This window comes from Staurois parvus, unplaced genomic scaffold (genome assembly GCF_062004578.1).
Source record: "Staurois parvus isolate SC_StPar_1 unplaced genomic scaffold, SC_StPar_1.0 ptg001051l, whole genome shotgun sequence".
Taxonomy (NCBI): domain Eukaryota; kingdom Metazoa; phylum Chordata; class Amphibia; order Anura; family Ranidae; genus Staurois; species Staurois parvus.
The window spans coordinates 2,616,243-2,622,962 of NW_028318847.1; positions in this window are offsets into that span (position 1 = coordinate 2,616,243).

Below are 6,720 nucleotides of genomic sequence, written 5' to 3' on the forward strand. Positions count from 1 at the left end.
CTCTGCAGTTGGATGAATGGGAGCAAAGTATACATTTTTCTGTCTTCTGTATTAGGATTTTTCCTTCTGCTGTTTTATTTATTTCAGGTACTTATATAGCGCTGTCTATTTACGCAGCGCTTTACACAAATATATATTGTACATTCACATCAGTCCCTAACCCTCAAGGGACGTACAATCTAAGGTCCCTAACTCACATTCATACATACATATACTAGGGACAATTTATACAGAAGCCAATTAACCTACCAGCATGCCTTTGGAGTGTGGTAGAAAACCGGAGTACCCGGAGGAAACCCATGCAGGCACAGGGAGAACATGCAAACTCCAGGCAGGTGGTGCCGTGGCTGGGATTCGAACCGACGACCCTAGTACTGCCAGGCGGAAGTGCTAACCATTTAGCTACTGTGCTGCCCCATAAGAACATTCTGATCTGTCAGCTCACCTCATTGCTCATCCACCCATCCAGTTCTACAAACTGTTACAGTCATTATAGGCTGGTAAGGACTCCTGAACTCTTCCACCAGTAAAGTCCACAACGATCTAATATTAATTCAGACTCTGTGTTATGCTGTACTTTTGGGGCTCCAGAAATGTCTAAAATGAAATGTCAAAATGGCTTAACTAAAATGTGAGATTATTCCTTAAATAGGCAATTGGTAAGAATTTGTTGCTAGTTTTTCTAGTAAGAACGCATGTGGCTCCAGCCCTAAGCAAGGCTCTTTTCTCCACTGGTAAGGTTACCAAAGGTGAGGTCTTCCCAGAGAGGCCTTCAACCTTTGGAACACTTCACCTAAAGTTCTCATGAGACTGCCAACTTCTCAAGTTGCATCATGCTTTAATTCATCACTACAAAATCAGTCCTACAGATTAAACATAGCAATAGTGCAATATCCAATTTGAGGGCAAGATTCTGTTGTGCCAAACCATGGACAAAGCGCTAATATTACCTTGCAATATAGGCTCCTGTCTTTTTTTAGGGGGCGGGGGGTTGCAGTGCCTGGATTTATTTATGTAGGTGAAAAGCAACCAGTGCCGATATCGTTATCTTGGTAGTGAAAGAGGGGGACTAGCTACTCCCAAATGACCTCTCTTATGAATACCTCCAAACTCCTGTGCTCCCCTCCGCACCAGAAATGTTTATGGTTTTTGATATCCGGTCTTCATTTGGATTATCAACCATTTCCAGTACATTTTGAATGTGCTACTTTATCCAAGATCTGTCTCCAAGGTATGAGGATTCATAATTTTCTTGGCAATGTTTACTTCATGGCCTTTGAATCTCATATTTGATCACACAGCCAGCAAAATCTGAACAGTCCTGATTAATTAATCAAAGCCATATCATCTCTTGATAGTAACCAGTGGGTCCACAGGCTCTTTCCAACACAGTCCAGGACTTGCTATATTACTCAGAGCACAAAATGGTTTAGATGATCAAGGCAGTCCAAGGCTCTTGCTATCTACTAAATACCTAACGTGAAATCCCTGAGGAATGTATTTTCAGCCATCCAAATATTTTTAGGTCTAGCTGCCATTACATGTTTCCAACATAATGTCTTCAACAATTGTACAATTAAGACCTCAGTTAGAACATTTTTCTGTCACATCAAGTAAGAAGCATCCTTTCCTGCACTCTTCAACAGCAGCACAGAAGGATCTTGGTCACAGTTACTACAAATTCATGGGTTAATTTTTTCCATTTCCCTAATCACCAAATGTGTTGTCTAAGGGCTCGTTCACAATTGACTGTTTTACCAACGCTTGCCAAACGCCCCTATAGCGTTTGGCAAGTTTTGGTCCGGCGTTTGTGGAGCGTTTTTTAACGCTCCGCAAACGCCACATGCGCGGTTTAGCGGGGGTTGCTAGGTGTTTGCCGAGTGTTAAAAACGCCCCACAAACGCCTATAATGAAGTTTGAATGGTGTTACTGCTCCGCAACTGCGTCGCAACTGCACCGCAAATGCCGGCCGGGCGTTTGCGGAGCGGCACCATAGACTAGAATAGGAGGCTTCAACACCTCCTGACTCGACCAGAGGCGTCAGTTTGCCGCAACGCGACGCTAACGCTCCCGTTAGAACAGCACTATGTGCTGCAATGTGCAGAATTGTCCGAGGCGTTTGGGAAGCGGTAAAAACATTTCCCAAACGCCTCTCTGCCGCCTGCACACAACGCTAGTGTGAACGTAGCCCAAGGCCTGAAGTCTTTATATACTGTTCTTTAGAAAGTTCATTAAAAGTCTTAATGGAGAAGAATTGGGTAGCATCCCACACAGCAAATAAAAGAGGAACCCACAGTACAGTACTGATGACAGAAGGTACCCACATTCTAAACTATTTGGAAGAACATCTAGCTCAAAGAACTCAAAAGGTGGTCAGGGCTTTAGCCTTTCCTTGTTAAAAATTAAGGTCGTTGGATGAAAAATATCTTTCTTCCATGTCTGCCCATAGATCTTATGGCCTTCCAGGGACAATGCTTATCCATTTAAAACTTACCCTCACCTATGGTATGTGGAAGCCAAGAAGCCTTGCCTAGTCTTTCCACCTAACTTATGTTTATTGTTTTATAGCTTCTGTTTGAGAAACTATATGTAGTTTCCCCTGTACCTCTTCCCTGCAAGGAAATCCTTCTAGGTAAAGTGTTACTAAACCCACAACAGAAAAATCAGTCTGTATATGCAGTAAAGCACGCTTGATATACTCACTGTGGAGCCGAAGGGGTTAATCCTCTGCATTGTATAAAACTGCTGATTGATCCTGCCTTCTGTGATTCTCCCCTTCTTCCAGTGTTCCCCTCTTATCTCCTGATAAGACATATCGTTTGGAGACACGCTGCACCTGCTCAGTTTGGTGTGTATTGCTAGAGGTTTTTTTTTTTTTTCTTGGGAGAGTGCATGTGATTAGCACAGGGCCAATCAGCACTGTCCAGACAGAGGTTCTGCATCCTCCTACAAGCTTTAACCAGTGCTCTGCTGAACACTGATAGAAGTCAAGTCACAAGACTGCTCTAACTGCTGATGAGAAAAGGTATTTAGCAGTTTATATTTACTAAAAATAATAGCATTTCCAAGCAGTGTGTACTGTGGAAGACCAGATATAGTGAGCGCAGGGTCCTGGGTTTAGTAACACTTTAAAGGAAACCATAGGTATCCACAACCAAAGAGGCCATCATTAAATTATATCTAAGACCATTATTCTTTTTGCATAGGATGGGAAAGCATTGAAACAACTCAGATGTTATTGCTATCTGTAGTCCCCTGTTAGGGAGATTCATCCTCTCTATTTTCCCGGGGACAATTGTCAAAAGGACAAAGTCATAGGAGATGAAAATCTGTCCTCAGAAAAGGAGTGAGGAAATATTACAATGGGGAGAGAAGAAAGTTTTCCCACACTGGGAAAAGATGTCACTGGTTTCCAATGTGTTTCTGGGACAGGGAGTAAGAGGAAGTCTCCGTAATAGGGCACAGACTGCAAAACCAAAAATGTCCTAATTGATTCCTATTGTATCTTAAAGGACTGAAGCTGCCATGAATATGCTTTACCATATGAATGAATCCTCATACAACATACATTTTCAGTACATAGCAGCAATTTTTGAGAAAAATACAGGGAGGTAGAGGGATTTATTAAAAGGACAACTGTACAAAAGTACCGCTGTCCTTTAAAGGCTCCCCCAACCATTTACCAATACTTCGTCTTATAGGACTTTTTAGGCCTTTTAAAACAAAAAGGAGGAAAAAAACTTTTCACTTTTTAATGCCTGGCTGGAAGATATTCTAACATTTCTTCGAACAGCAATCACGAAACGGTCAAATCTTAGCTTTATCAAGAACCAAAATATTTTCTCTCTCTAACATCACCAGAATCTGAAAACTCTGTTGTTCCTAAAAGCCTATAAAAATCTGGGACCATCTTAAACTCAAAGCCCAACTGAACTTTCGGCTACATGTATCAAAAACAAAAAAAATGTCCTGGGGCTCTCTCACATAAGCGTTAACCTCTGAAGAGCGACATGCGGTGGATCTATTTTCAGAGGGAGTTTGACACATTCCCTGGCGCAGACAGATATTGCGAAATTGTCTCTCATGATTCTGAAAGTGAAGAATGTGCCAAATTCATGTACTTGAATTCAGTTCACGCTGAGCCACTTTTAGAATACATGAGATACTCGCAAAATCGGTCTGAGCCAGTTTTTCTCTCTGCACAGCAAAAGAGAGTTGGTCTTAAATAGCTCCACTTTTGAATGTACTGCATTCAATGCGACACAATGTAAAAGTGGCGCATTTTAGAGCTACCTGAATTTGGTGCATGAGTCTCTGTCAAAAGGGTCACAAATGCTTAATGAATTTCGTGCAATACACAGAACTGTCACAGAAGCATTATTGAATTCCCCTCCATTGTCTTCTCTCCACCTGTTTTAACCTCGAATCCCGTATTGCCATTCTGCAACCATGTTCAGTTGCAGCATGGCCCTATTCACTTGAATTGACTGTTTCAGGCACACACAGCCAGTCAGAGAGGGACACAGCAGCTGTCAATCACCGCTGTCGAGGAGAGGCATAGCTTTCATGCTGGTTGTGTGTGCGGTGCTCTGAACAGCTACACCTAGAGTTGTACAGAGAGGAAGCCTGCATGTTGTGGAAGTTCATCCAGGACTCCACCCAGGGAACAATTAAAAAGGGAAGCTTCAAAGAGGAAATTTAAAAATAAAAATTCAACCACATGTGAACTGTTATTTTTATCTGATTTAGGAAAAAACTGACATTAATACTACTTTAACCAGTTCAACTCTTTGGGCATACGTGGTACATCCAATCAGAGAACTGTTAAACACTAGCTGATGGTTGCAGTAACAACCATAAGCTTGTGCTTCATTTGTTCAGCAAGCTGTGGGCCTGAAAGTGAAAGGGATGCGACAACTCCCTAGCTGCCAATCACTTTCACACAGTGGGCGGCACGCCCCCCCATAGTTTCTGAGCTCTCCCGCACTTACTGGGAGCCCTGGACCGCAACCGCCAGCTTCTGTTGGGAGACACATCTGAAAGTGAGACACATCCTTGCCTCACCTGTAAAACAATGAAACCAGAAGAGATGATGATTTAATCACTTTTGGTTTCAGATCCACTATTTCCTGGCCAGTACAGCCAGAGGACACTTCTAACCAAGCAGATCGGTGCTTGGTTAGATGTTTTTAAGGGCTGGGGAGACATTGGGGTCTATTAGACCCCCTAATGCCTCCAAAAAGAGTACCTGTCACTTGCCCAATGCTATCACATAGGATGACTAGATAAAAAAAAAAAAATAATAAGATTGCCGTAACCCACGTTACCTCGCACACATGCCCAGGATGAGCACGTATATGTAAACCGCAGTCGCACCACATGTGACACATTACCACCAACATCAGAGTGAGAACAATAATTCTATCACAAGAGCTCCTGTTTAACTCTAAACTGATAAGCTGTAAAAGCTTTTAAAGTGTCACTCATGGAGATTTTTAGGCACCATAGTTTTTTCTGCAATATCAAGAGCGCATGTTTGGTATTTACTCAGTGCAACCTTATCTTTTAAATTTTACAGAAAATGGGTAGTTTATTGTGTGTGCTTGCATTAAAATTCATTTTATTATATTTTTTCCTGAAAATCTGCATTTAATAAACAATTGCACAAATATCATGTGACATAAAAATGTACAACTATCATCTTTTTATTCTACAGGGCCTCGGCTTTCAGAAAATATATAGGGGTTCATTTACTAAAGGCAAATATACTGTGCACTGCAAGTGCAGTTGCTCTAGATTTGAGGGGAAGCTCTGAAATGAGGGGAAGCTCTGCTGATTTCTATCATCCAATCATGTGCAAGCAAAATTGCTGTTTTTTTTTTTTTTAATTTATTTTCCGTGCATGTGTTTGGGTATTCTTTGCAAAGTGAAGCTTTACCTCATTTACTAAGCTCTAGAGCAAGTGCACTTGCCTCAAACAGTATATCTGCCTTTAGCAAACCAACCCCAATATGTTTTGGGGTTCAAGTAGTTTTATTGCCAAAAATGAAGATTTTTACACATGTGCAAAAAAAAAATGCAAAAACTTGCTCTAGAGCCGAACTGGTTAAAGTTTCATTGTCGCTCCTTGTCAACTACTGGACTTCATATATTGCGTCACAACCTTTAAAGCCTAACTCCAGGTTTGCTTGAACTTCAAGATTGTCTGGACCAACTTGCTCCAACTGCTATTAGCTTCACTAACAGCTTTGTATTTGGTTGAGGGGGAGGGGTGGGAGGATGAGACCATGCTCTCCGTCTTAGCAAATCAGAAGAAGCCCTGTATTCACTCAGAAAATACAAAGCTGTCCTGAATGGCTTAGCCAGCGCCAATTTTGTTCAAGAAATGGGATGGAAAGTCTTTGTCCCATTGCCGGAACACAGCGCTGTATACTACATGTACAGTAGCTGATGGTACATACAGTTTATACAGCGCTAACAGCAAGCATACCTGTGAAGCAAATAGCTGGTTTGGTCCAAACAAACTATTTAAAGTTCAATCAAACCTGGAGTTAGGCTTTCATGGTGCATAACAGTGTAATAAAACTGAGCCCTGTAGTTAAAAGAAATGTAAATAGAGAGAGGCCTCTGGATTAGTTAGGGTATAAGTAGCCCTAAAATCCAACATCATGGTACTACCACAGCAAGGATAAACCGTAACACCCAACATTAAAATGCATT